The sequence below is a fragment of the Bidens hawaiensis genome, unplaced genomic scaffold (genome assembly GCF_021521415.1).
Source record: "Bidens hawaiensis isolate Kalapana, Puna unplaced genomic scaffold, B.hawaiensis_p1.1 tig00000760_1, whole genome shotgun sequence".
Lineage (NCBI taxonomy): Eukaryota > Viridiplantae > Streptophyta > Magnoliopsida > Asterales > Asteraceae > Bidens > Bidens hawaiensis.
In genome coordinates, this window is record NW_027491043.1 from 2,293,354 (window position 1) to 2,307,579 (window position 14,226).

Below are 14,226 nucleotides of genomic sequence, written 5' to 3' on the forward strand. Positions count from 1 at the left end.
TCTAGTTTTCCTCTGAGTTTCTCTTTCTACTCTTTCTCCAAAGCTTGTAGAACCGTTTTTGTTCTAACAAAGGAGATGAGGTTGGGGTTGATTATTAGTAAAGTATTAGGATAGTTCCACATTACCCTCTTTAACTACCAAATCTCATTATTTTCTTTATATTTAATATAAATCAGTTGCCTCAATTAAATACTTAAAGTTTTTCAAACGAAATCTTGGGATGTTACGGTTGCACACATTCATGTGATAATGATATGTAATATAAATATATACGTAAATCCTAAATATTGTCAATTATGTTAACCGATTGTTTCAACAAATTTGTTCGAGTAAATAACTAAATGTGCCGTTTATATATTCTCATAACTGGATGGTTTTAGCCAAGAGTCAAAGCGGATCAAAGGTATTGCAAAATGTGTATAATCATACGGAGCTTATCTGGAATCTATCCAAAAGAAACATGCAAAAAACCAAATTTATGAGCTTTGAGTTGTTTGGGTGCTTACAACCTAGTTTTCCAAGTGTTTTGAGTTATGCGAATTAAAACCCGTCAAGTTGATTTATTGGAATATACCTTTTAATTTTTGAACATAGAAGTTAGAAATAATTACAACACATATATAAAATCAAATATATTCAATTTTCTTGTGATTTTAATATTTTTAAAATCAGAATAATAAATGAATTCGTTCTTAATTGTTTGTATTCAAGCTGGATTGTTCACACACACATATGAATGCCAAAAAACATAATAAAACAAAATAAAAAAACCAGCATGTAAATAATACTAATACAATGGAGGATTAAAGAACGTTTATAATTCAGTTACGTACAATATACATTAACTCAAATGCACAGAAGAAGAAGGTAAATATGATACTACATATTTACAAATATTTTAGCATAAAAGCTACTTGTGTTTATTTAAAAAATGAAAAGATAATCAAAGGAAATAACATACAAATGAATAAAAGTTCATAATATTATTAGTCTTTTCTTAAACCCCATGTCAATGTAAATCTTCTAAACCTGAAAGCAAGCAATATACAAAGGATAATTGAGCATGTGAAATGAATATTATGAAATACATGAACAAATTAACAGAAACAAAATATTTAGTGTTTGGAGGCTTTTCGTCAATACTTTATTTAAGACCTTGTTAATGAAGTCCTTCATATCTAACATAAGTTGATCGGATTCTGGCAACTCCGAGAAGAGAAAGAACTCATGAAATGTGTTTGGGTAGTCAATCAAGTACGCTTCCTTCCCGGACTTCTTGAGCCACTGGTAGTACCTTATATGTCGGTCCCGGAGGGTATCAAACCCAGCCGCGACCACCATTGTCGCGGGAAAATCCATTTTGGATATGTCCACGGCATTGGGCCCGGTAACATTGATGATAGGATGGTCTCGGTTGAAGGGTTCACCTAGGGGCATGAACGCGTTCCAAAACCAATCGGTCCGCTTCATTGTCACGAGAGGTACTGATCCATCCATCCGTATTTCAGAATCTGTTCGCTCCTCCCCGCCGAGAAACGGTTGGATCGCCACTAGCCCAATTACCTACAAGCCATCATACTGTTCATCAGCAATCATGCGGGTGGTATTTGTTGTTGGATTTTAGATCACTCATTTCTTCTTAATTTCTTACAAAATACAACTTACGTGTGTACGATGCTTCAATTAGAAAGATACGAAGTTGTTGATTTTTCAAACTAGGAAATTAGATATGTTTATATACGGATAATAATGCATGAATCCAGTAGCATATGTATACATATATATAGTTAAGTCGTACCTGGAGTTGCTGGAATTTGAATTGGGAGGCTCTTAGAGTCACATGATGAGCTAGGTGTCCGCCAGCGCTATCACCGACGATAAAGCACCGTGAAATGCTGGCATTCTCCGGCAGCCATTTTGACCGGTTATCTTCATTGTCCAGAAATTTCAGCACATCAAACCCATCGTCATGTTGGGAAGGGTGTCGGTTCTCTGGTGGAAGACGGTAGTCGACAGAAACAACAATGGCACGCAATTCGCTCGCGAACTTGCGGCCCACATAGTCTAATATCGCCACATCCGGGGAGAGGAAAATATACCCACCGCCGTGAAAGTACACCATCACCGGGAGATCTTCTTCAGCGTATTGCGTGGGGACAAATACACAGAACCAGAGATTGCGAGTTGGATCCACCATGACATCGTGTGTCTTGACACCGTTGACGGGTATGGACAATGCCGGGATCTGAAAGTCCACGAGATTGAGAAGACCGCGGGGCACCGTGCCGTCATCCCGGAGAAGTGGGTCGATTGCAAGGTCTATTGCCGATAGTACAATTCGTGTTCTCAAAGGCAAGGATAGCTGAGATTTCGGAGTTTCCGCTGCTGCTGATGATTCCATAATTAATTGAAAGACTTTTGTGATCAGAGAGGTACGTATTCAAAATTCAGGTTGTGTGACAAATGCTAAACACATCAACTCTATTTATACTGCAAAATATGCGACGTTATATCACACCATCTTTGATTATTTCAATATTTCAGTCAAATGAAACCTTCACCTGCATGTTCACACCAAAAAGGTTGGTCATGGTCAGGGTCTAGTTGAATTAAAAAATTCATCTTCAGTCAATAACTAATGTCTATTACAACTTTTTAGTTTTGTCAAAAATAAAAGGCTCTATTCATGATTTTCCCCTTCGTTAACTTGTTTTACATTGAATGTTTGTCCGTCACTTTTTAATTCAGATAAGCCGTCACTTTTTTAAAAAAACTTTCAACGTTTTAGTTTTACAAATGGCAGACATTTTGTACTAAATAAATGAAAATTAATATTGACAAATGTAGATGGCAACTGTCACGAAAGAGGATGGTTGGAAACCATGGCCAAGTTGAATTATTTCTTTCAAATTAAATAAACTTTCACCAAATATTGTCTTCAGTAGTGTTTTTCAAATGACGATAATATATTTCAACTTGGCGCTCGGCTTTCAACTATGATGGGTTCTTTTAAATTAAACCTATTATTCAACTTATGATATATGTATAAGTGACCAATCACATTTTGGCAATTGCCAAGAAAGATAGGTCATAACTAGTTGCTTACAAAGCTCTTGTGCCAATAACTAATAATGCCGTTACGGTTATTAAATAATATAAAGGCTAGTTGGATTCCAATATTTAACAAATTGAGTTATTTTGTCCAATGTTAACTATAGGTAAAAATGTTAAATGTTCTTGTATTCCCTTAATTTTCAATTCATATGTAAAAATAGCATGCTGATTTAGTCGCTAATTTAGGTAATTTTATGAGTAGGAAGATTCATTTTTGTGACCCATTTGCGGTTTGTTATCGCTATTTTTATCTTAAGTAGGGTTCTTATTAGTTGAAGCAAAAGGCAAATGCTCTAATTAGATTTAACGAAGAAAGAAATATAATGATTGTCAAACATGGATATTATTGTATCAAATTTGAAAACGAAATTTATAATTGCTCGATTATTATTATTATTTATATACCAGTCATGCTTGCTTTTGGAATTTTCTTATGGTATTATGGGTATTACATGGAGCTAATTATGAAGTTAACACATTTGGGAGTTCTTTGCACAAAAGAGGTATCTGTCATATTAAAAACGAAATCTGATATGGGAAAAACGAAGATTTGGATGAACTAGTAGATATAATGCAGGGAAGATATGGGCTGCCAAGCTCAGGTTAGGGCAGTTAGGGTTTATACATTCTTAATGTTTATAAAGTTAACAATCAGTTGTTTGACTTACCAGTAATAATGTGTATATTTAATTGCAATGGAGATGGTTATTTACGCTAAGTAAAATCTAAAATTTGTGACTAATTGCTAAGCTTGGCTTGTAAACGAACACAAACAGAGTGTTTTCATGTTTGTTCGTCTGACTTTAACTATTTAAACGATTGAAACGAACAATACAACATAAAGAGCGGGATTTTTTGTTTGTGTTCATTCATTAACAGTATAAACAAATGGTTCATGAACATAACAACCGAACATAATTGAACATAGTTGAACGTACATAATTGAGCTAAAATCAGTATAAAGTAATTTAAAAAATTATGTGTTGGACGTAAAGGATTTATTAAAGCTAATATAAAATATATTAACGGACGTAAACTAACGAACTTAACAAACGTAAATTAGCGAGCGTTAATGGACGTAAGGGTCTTTAAAAAGGTATATTGGTAAGTCAGGCAACAAACATATTGTTAACATATTCAATTTGGGCTTAATTTGCAGCAGATTAATTTTGGTCAAACTTAATCAGTAGCAGCCCCAGATTGGCAATTTGATATAAGTATGAAAGGGTAATTTGTCTCAAAATTCAATGCGTTAGGTTCATTTGACTACAAATCAAAGATTAGTGTGCTATTGACTTTTATATTAGTAAAAAGTCAGCTAGGTTTTAAGTTGTTATTTTGATTTTGTGTTAGTTTGAGAACAAAGGACTAATTTGGAATGTTTTAAAATTCAAAAAAGTTTTTTGTTAAAAGGTTCTAGCCTAATACTTGGTTTTGGTTCGACTTTTGAGAGTCAAAGCTCAAGTAAAGGTAATCTGAGAACTAACTTAAAAATTTTCATAGTATAAATCTTAATGCTAAATTTATGAAATTTTGTGATGTTTCTTTCTTTTTTCCGTTCCAACATTATCTTGATTTTTCCTACTAAGTATGCAAATCTATATGTTTATAGTAATTGTAATTTTTAGTCACATTATCTGCATATAGTAAAAAAAAAGTTTTTGACTCAATAATATTAACTTCTCAAAACCGAAGTGTAACAAATTAAACTAAAATATTATACATTCATTCAGGTGTCAAATCAGCCTTGGGCACTCTACCATTAGCGGATCAGTAATCTTGGGATGGGGGGCGACAAGAACCTAATTCACAATGTGGTAGACTATGTAAGCTTTTAACGATCAATGGGTCAATTCTTTAACAATTTTTATATACTTTTTAAACGCTTCTATATCAATTTTTTTATAATATATACATTTTATAAAATTTTGGACAGAGTAACAAACAGGTGATCATGCTTCTGACTGGTCAAAGCCGAGGTCCCATGGTCTTCTCGAAGGAGCGCTCTTTTTGAAAAAACGGCACGTCTTGAAGACAACAAAGGGTACATTTGTTGTCTACTTAAATAGTTTCATAATAATATTATTGGAATATTCTAATTATGAACAAGTGTGCACGGGATGGGTTGTGAATACTGTAATTATGGCCAATTTAATTATTCTGCATATAGAACCATGCTTGATGTCAAATTAGTTTTGTGCTTCAATTTTATATTTTATGTTTCTTCTTCAATTTTTTCTAATCATTTATAATATTATTATGTAACTTGTAAAAGAACTATATGCACTTGAAGACAACAAGAAAGTCAATATTAAAATATTACACTTGATATTTTCTTACTCTACTTCTTTCCCTAGATGTACTAATAGCTGCATTATATATTTAAGGTAACTGTATATCGAACCTTAACCTATTTTTACATATTTGTTATCAGGGGGTGTTTGGGTGTTAATGTAAATACATCCTAGAAGTTTGTTTTAAACACGAGTCAACCTCAAAGTTGTTATCTTAGATGGTGATGATAATCTTTCAAATACAACATAAAATGCTGCATACAAAGAAGTATTTAGAATTGGAAAATTGGATTTTAATAATAAAAATAAATAAGACCCGTTATTTCAATTGTGGTTGTCAAAATAGTTATAAGTTAATTTAATGTAGCATATTTTAGAAACGTCATGTGTTGATTTGCAAGAAATTTAAAAAATATACTAATGTTGCGTAATTGGTCAACCTTCAAGCATGAAAATGATAATTAATTCAATAATGAATAAAATCCACACTATGTTATAACCCATTAGACAAAATGGTTTTGTCTCATGACCCATGAATAGCTAGAATGAATAAGAAGAGAGATTAGGAATTAGGAGAAATATGGGTTGACACTTAAGTTTCAACATTTTCTTTCATTAGTGTAGTAAGATAATAAATCCACACACTCACGAATACCACTAGGGAATAGCCCATTGGTCTTTTGCCCTAGAGCTTGAATGCTTTTCAATCCATTTCCACAAGGTCAATTTTTTGTTATTTTTTAATTTATTTTTTTAAGTTTTTTTTATATATTTATTTTAGGTGACTTTTTTTTACGTTTCAGCAGATAGTTTCAACGATTGACAATGTGGCATACATGTTTGTGGTTTTTTTGGGTAGTATAACGTTTTTTATAGTTTTTTGGTTTAAGGCAGGAGACCCTTGGCTACCGTTAAGCACGAGCTAGCTTAAGCATAAATGAAAATTGTTAGCAAACATGCGTGGAAGCCTTGTGGACTTTTGATTCAGGTGCTAAGAATTGGGCATACCTTGAGAAATTATACAAGCTAATTTACTTGGTATTAAATTTTATATCTTGCAATGTCATCTTGCCTCCATTTAACAACGTGCGACAAAACGAAATAAGCAAAAAGGCAAATTTAATGGGTTGTGTACCACAATACACTTCCATGCACATTTTTGTAGAGTCGTACATCTTCCATTAGCATGTTTTACATAATGCAGCACATTTTGTCTGAAGAGACCATTATTTGAGAGAAAACCCGACTACTCCACTCACTCTTCATCTAATTATCGTCAGCCACTTCATGAGGGTGAAGATTATCAACTACAAAGGAAGTTCAATCATGGATCTATAACCCATTTCATCTTGTATTTCAATTTTATTCAATCATTCATGTTTTATTTCATCTTGATTTTGAGGCTACTTTGTGTCTACGAACCATAGCTTTGAGTTGTTCAGGTGTTTTTAGGAAAGTTTCATAAGTGTTTTGTGTTGTACAAATTAAAAAGCCCGAGACCAGTAGGCCTCTGCGTTTATATTTACAAATGCAATATAATTCAAAAAAACATAAGAAACTTAAAATGACATGTAGCATAGTCGCTTCAAGCTTGACCATCATTCGTATAAAAAGTGCTAAATCCATATGCAAACTACAAAGTCTATTAACTTAATGAAAAGATTGACTTCGGGATACCTGCCTTCAACCACGTTGTCTTTTTTTAGTGCTGGTCATATATACACTTTTAAGTATTTTGAGTTGGGTTTTTATTGAATAGTAATCCTAATTGGCTCATACTTGGATTTACAATATTTCTTTATCAAATGTTGGGTCGGATTTATGATAAGGAAGATTGGAATCTTCTCAACCTCTTCAGAAAACGGCTAAGTATGGAATTCGAGCAAGCCTAGACGATCGAGCATGGTTTTACTACTTCGAGCAAGGTCTTCAGAACCTTAAATGGTTAATTATTCTAAGTGTTAAGCCTTCGAGCAAGCTACACTTCAACAAGCAAGAGTATTCTTCAATCGAGCATGGATTGCCAATCGAGCAAATAGCTTAATCATAAAAGTTTTAACCAAGTGTTACAAGCACAGGATGATCGAGCACATGGGGACAAGCATGGATGCAATAAGAAAATGTCACGTGATCAAAGCAAGGACTTCGAGCACAGTTCAGTTTCGAAGCAAGATTTACATCCGAGCCTGATAACCTCTATAGGTTTTACGCTATGTCCGGTCCTAACAAGTGGTATCAGAGCTATGTAAGCTTGCTAAAGGCCACGAGACAGAAGGTTGAGTATCAAAGTTTGAAGCTTTAAAGGCTTTTGTGTGTGACTGAGTTCAGATCTGAAGAGAAGTCAAGCCATGGATGAACAAGAAGTGTCGACTAATAAGATCCCGAGACTAGTCGGTCAAGAGAACTACATCAAATGGAAAGTGTTGTTTGAGGCCGCTGTTAATTACGATGATACAAAACTCTGGAACTCCATTAAAGATGGACCCTATGTTCCTTCTCTTACCCCAAATAACAATGCTAATGTGGAAAGGCAGATGAAAAAGAGAGAGGACAAAGCCATGTCCATGCTGAAGTTAGGACTTTCTTGGCAGTGTGAATCATCACACTAATGCTAAAGCGATGTATGATGCAGTTGTAGAAATGTTTGAGGGAATGTCGAGTTAAGGGATATTAAGAAGGATCGATTGAAACAAAAACTTGAATGGTTCAAATTCAAGGATGGTGAGAGATTGAAGTCTGTACTGCAAAGATTCATGGCTATAGTGAATGAAATCAGAACCACAGATCTACAGATCTCTGATTTTAATTTCAACAAGAAACTACTCACATCCTTATCAGGTGAATGGTACACAGCAATCAAATTCATCAGAGAGAAGGAAAATTTTCCCAACTTTAAGTTGGATGATGTGATTTCATTTCTGCAGGCTGCAGAGCATGAAACGATTGAAAATCACATGTTGAAGGAGGAGAAACCCAGGTCTTCAGTGACTAATGCACTCGGTTAAAAAATCAACGAATGGTTTGGTTCGAATGGAAGTTGCTCGACTCGAATGGAATGGAATGAAATTGGGGAGTGGAGTGGAATGGAATGGTTGAGTGGAATGGAATGACTTGAAACAAAATTTCCAACCGAATTGAACCAAAAAATTTCAGTAGGCTCCAAGAGATCTTTTCGCTAACCAAGAACTTACAAGTATACCCAAACACTGAAATTTCACAAACTTTTCACAACCAAAACCAAAGAAACTGGAAATTTCTTTTGTGAACCCACAACTCACTTTTTCACACAAACCACACGTCTCAAACACTCAAAAAAAATATCAAGACTCAAGCTTGTGACCCAAAAATTACAACTAGTAGAGCCGAAAGTTCTTATACCAATTGTAGATCCCGAAACCGGATCCGACAATGAACAGCTTTGTTCTTGATAAACGGTCGAGATGGGTGGGGTGAAATCATACGATCGAACAAAACAATATAACAATAATATAAATAGTGAACGACACTGTATTCGTTTAAAAGAAGCAAGAACCGACCCCACCCAAATGGGTTAAGTGAACCTTTCATAGGGTTCCCATTTTTCCAAAGTTTACATCTTAACCGTACAAAATAAACGCACCGAGTGCGAAATAAATCGACTAAAAGCAAACTAGAACGACATACACAATCCTAAAAACAATATAGAATATTGGCGCTACACATAGCCTCAAACACACACACACACACACACATATATATATGTATATATGTTTGTACGTTTATGTCTAGAACTCATTTGGCGTTCAAGCTTTTAATTCTACTAATCTTCATCCCTACTCAAACCATTGTATAGTAGTAACTACTTTATCTTGTCATTTACATTCTATATTAGAACTTTAAAGTAATCGCTTCATCTAAAGCATAGAGCCTACCAAAATTCTCTCATTGACCAAGTATTCACACACTACAATGCTCACATTAATCTGATAGCGGCAAAACAATTGATTCACATAATTAAGCAAACTCGTTAAAGTAATCCCACGTCCAAAGTTGTCGCTTAAACCCCAAAACTTAGATGAAAAATGTGTTATGCTATAACTATATCCTTGGGGTAACTATATATCTATGCGATACCTATACCGTCCGACACAATACATAGCATGAACTATATCAATTCAACTACTACCATGCATGTGATTACTTAATAACATGCGAAAACTTACTTCAGTTTTTGAAAAACCCTAATTCAATTTGTTACGTGTGCTCGAACCGTTTAGTCTTGTAAATAAATTAGCATCGTTACTATATTCTACACACCTCGATTATCAATCCTTTGTGGTCCCATGCAAAACCGTTAATAAAGCTTTTTAGTCGACAAGTACCTTATACCGAACCGAACCGAACCAAACCAAACCTTGCAGTTGAGATTCGATGATGTTTGGAATCGTTTTTGTTCTAACAAAGGAGATGAGGTTGGGGTTGATTGTTAGTAAAGTATTAGGATAGTTCCACATTACCCTCTTTAACTACCAAATCTCATTATTTTCTTTATATTTAATATAAATCAGTTGCCTCAATTAAATACTTAAAGTTTATCAAACGAAATCTCGAGATGTTACGGTTGCACACATTCATGTGATAATGATATGTAATATAACTATATACGTAAATCCTAAATATTGTCAATTATGTTAACCGGTTGTTTCAACAAATTTGTTGGAGTAAATAACTAAATGTGCCGTTTATATATTCGCATAACTGGATGGTTTTAGCCAAGAGTCAAAGCGGATCAAAGGTATTGCAAAATGTGTATAATCATACGGAGCTTATCTTGAATCTATCCAAAAGAAACATGCAAAAAACCAAATTTATGAGCTTTGAGTTGTTTGGGTGCTTACAACCTAGTTTTCCAAGTGTTTTGAGTTATGCGAATTAAAAGCCGTCAAGTTGATTTATTGGAAGATACCTTTTAATTTTTGAACATAGAAGTTAGAAATAATTACAACACATATATAAAATCAAATATATTCAATTTTCTTGTGATTTTAATATTTTTAAAATCAGAATAATAAATGAATTCGTTCTTAATTGTTTGTATTCAAGCTGGATTGTTCACACACACATATGAATGCCAAAAAACATAATAAAACAAAATAAAAAAACCAGCATGTAAATAATACTAATACAATGGAGGATTAAAGAGCGTTTATAATTCAGTTACGTACAATATACATTAACTCAAATGCACAGAAGAAGAAGGTAAATATGATACTACATATTTACAAATATTTTAGCATAATAGCTACTTGTGTTTATTTAAAAAATGAAAAGATAATCAAAGGAAATAACATACAAATGAATAAAAGTTCATAATATTATTAGTCTTTTCATAAACCCCATGTCAATGTAAATCTTCTAAACCTGAAAGCAAGCAATATACAAAGGATAATTGAGCATGTGAAATGAATATTATGAAATACATGAACAAATTAACAGAAACAAAATATTTAGTGTTTGGAGGCTTTTCGTCAATACCTTATTTAAGACCTTGTTAATGAAGTCCTTCATATCTAACATAAGTTGATCGGATTCTGGCAACTCCGAGAAGAGAAAGAACTCATGAAATGTGTTTGGGTAGTCAATCAAGTACGCTTCCTTCCCGGACTTCTTGAGCCACTGGTATTACCTTATATGTCGGTCCCGGAGGGTATCAAACCCAGCCACGACCACCATTGTCGCGGGAAAATCCATTTTGGATATGTCCACGGCATTGGGCCCGGTAACATTGATGATAGGATGGTCTCGGTTGAAGGGTTCACCTAGGGGCATGAACGCGTTCCAAAACCAATCGGTCCGCTTCATTGTCACGAGAGGTACTGATCCATCCATCCGTATTTCAGAATCTGTTCGCTCCTCCCCGCCGAGAAACGGTTGGATCGCCACTAGCCCAATTACCTACAAGCCATCATACTGTTCATCAGCAATCATGCGGGTGGTATTTGTTGTTGGATTTTAGATCACTCATTTCTTCTTAATTTCTTACAAAATACAACTTACGTGTGTACGATGCTTCAATTAGAAAGATACGAAGTTGTTGATTTTTCAAACTAGAAATTAGATATGTTTATATACGGATAATAATGCATGAATCCAGTAGCATATGTATACATATATATAGTTAAGTCGTACCTGGAGTTGCTGGAATTTGAATTGGGAGGCTCTTAGAGTCACATGATGAGCTAGGTGTCCGCCAGCGCTATCACCGACGATAAAGCACCGTGAAATGCTGGCATTCTCCGGCAGCCATTTTGACCGGTTATCTTCATTGTCCAGAAATTTCAGCACATCAAACCCATCGTCATGTTGTGAACGATGTCGGTTCTCTGGTGCAAGACGGTAGTCGACAGAAACAACAATGGCACGCAATTCGCTCGCGAACTTGCGGCCCACATAGTCTAATATCGCCACATCCGGGGAGAGGAAAATATATCCACCGCCGTGAAAGTACACCATCACCGGGAGATCTTCTTCAGCGTATTGCGTGGGGACAAATACACGGAACCAGAGATTGCGAGTTGGATCCACCATGACATCGTGTGTCTTGACACCGTTGACGGGTATGGACAATGCCGGGATCTGAAAGTCCACGAGATTGAGAAGACCGCGGGGCACCGTGCCGTCATCCCGGAGAAGTGGGTCGATTGCAAGGTCTATTGCCGATAGTACAATTCGTGTTCTCAAGGGCAAGAATAGCTGAGATTTCGGAGTTTCCGCTGCTGCTGATGATTCCATAATTAATTGAAAGACTTTTGTGATCAGAGAGGTACGTATTCAAAATTCAGGTTGTGTGACAAATGCTAAACACATCAACTCTATTTATACTGCAAAATATGCGACGTTATATCACACCATCTTTGATTATTTCAATATTTCAGTCAAATGAAACCTTCACCTGCATGTTCACACCAAAAAGGTTGGTCATGGTCAGGGTCTAGTTGAATTAAAAAATTCATCTTCAGTCAATAACTAATGTCTATTACAACTTTTTAGTTTTGTCAAAAATAAAAGGCTCTATTCATGATTTTCCCCTTCGTTAACTTGTTTTACATTGAATCTTTGTCCGTCACTTTTTATTTCAGATAAGCCATCACTTTTTTAAAAAAACTTTCAACGTTTTAGTTTTACAAATGGCAAACATTTTGTACTAAATAAATGAAAATTAATATTGACAAATGTAGATAGGCAACTGTCACGAAAGAGGATGGTTGGAAACCATGGCCAAGTTGAATTATTTCTTTCAAATTAAATAAACTTTCACCAAATATTGTCTTCAGTAGTGTTTTTCAAATGACAATAATATATTTCAACTTGGCGCTCGGCTTTCAACTATGATGGGTTCTTTTAAATTAAACCTAGTATTCAACTTCTGATATATGTATAAGTGACCAATCACATTTTGGCAACTGCCAAGAAAGATAGGTCATAACTAGTTGCTTACAAAGCTCTTGTGCCAATAACTAATAATGCCGTTACGGTTATTAAATAATATAAAGGCTAGTTGGATTCCAATATTTAACAAATTGAGTTATTTTGTCCAATGTTAGATATAGGTAAAAATGTTAAATGTTCTTGTATTCCCTTAATTTTCAATTCATATGTAAAAATAGCATGCTGATTTAGTCGCTAATTTAGGTAATTTTATGAGTAGGAAGATTCATTTTTGTGACCCATTTGCGGTTTGTTATCGCTATTTTTATCTTAAGTAGGGTTCTTATTAGTTGAAGCAAAAGGCAAATGCTCTAATTAGATTTAACGAAGAAAGAAATATAATGATTGTCAAACATGGATATTATTGTATCAAATTTGAAAACGAAATTTATAATTGCTCGATTATTATTATTATTTATATACCAGTCGTGCTTGCTTTTGGAATTTTCTTATGGTATTATGGGTATTACATGGAACAAGGGTGCTAGTAGTAAGATCGTATAGTTAACGAACTAGTTTTGTTTGTATCACCTTGACTGTGAAAAAATGGAATTTTTTGTTTGTGTTCATTCATTAATAGTATAAACAAATGGTTCATGAACATAACAACCGAACATAATTGAACATAGTTGAACGTACATAATTGAGCTAAAATCAGTTTAAAGTAATTTAAAAAATTATGTGTTGGACGTAAAGGTTTTATTAAAGCTAATATAAAATATATTAACGGACGTAAACTAACGAACTTAACAAACGTAAACTAGCGAGCGTTAATGGACGTAAGGGTCTTTAAAAAGGTATATTGGTAATTCAGGCAACAAGCATATTGTTAACATATTCAATTTGGGCTTAATTTGCAGCAGATTAATTTTGGTCAAACTTAATCAGTAGCAACCCCAGATTGGCAATTTGATATAAGTATGAAAGGGTAATTTTGTCTCAAAATTCAATGCGTTAGGTTCATTTGACTACAAATCAAAGATTAGTGTGCTATTGACTTTTATTTTAGTAAAAAGTCAGCAAGGTTTTAAGTTGTTATTTTGATTTCCTGTTAGTTTGAGAACAAAGGACTAATTTGGAATGTTTTAAAATTCAAAAAAGTTTTTTGTTAAAAGGTTCTAGCCTAATACTTGGTTTTGGTTCGACTTTTGAGAGTCAAAGCTCAAGTAAAGGTAATCTGAGAACTAACTTAAAAATTTTAATAGTATAAATCTTAATGCTAAATTTATGAACTTTTGTAATGTTTCTTTCTTTTTTCCGTTCCAACATTATCTTGATTTTTCCTACTAAATATGCAAATCTATATATTTATAGTAATTGTAATTTTTAGTCACATTATCTGCATATAGTA

General features: G+C 34.1%; 2 pseudogenes; both read right to left on the minus strand.

Moving 5' to 3' along the window:
* Nucleotides 1-1,023: 1,023 nt before the first annotated feature.
* LOC143534830 (putative carboxylesterase 18 pseudogene) lies at nucleotides 1,024-2,401 on the minus strand (annotated as a pseudogene).
* Nucleotides 2,402-11,069: 8,668 nt separating this feature from the next.
* LOC143534842 (putative carboxylesterase 18 pseudogene) lies at nucleotides 11,070-12,179 on the minus strand (annotated as a pseudogene).
* Nucleotides 12,180-14,226: the final 2,047 nt, after the last annotated feature.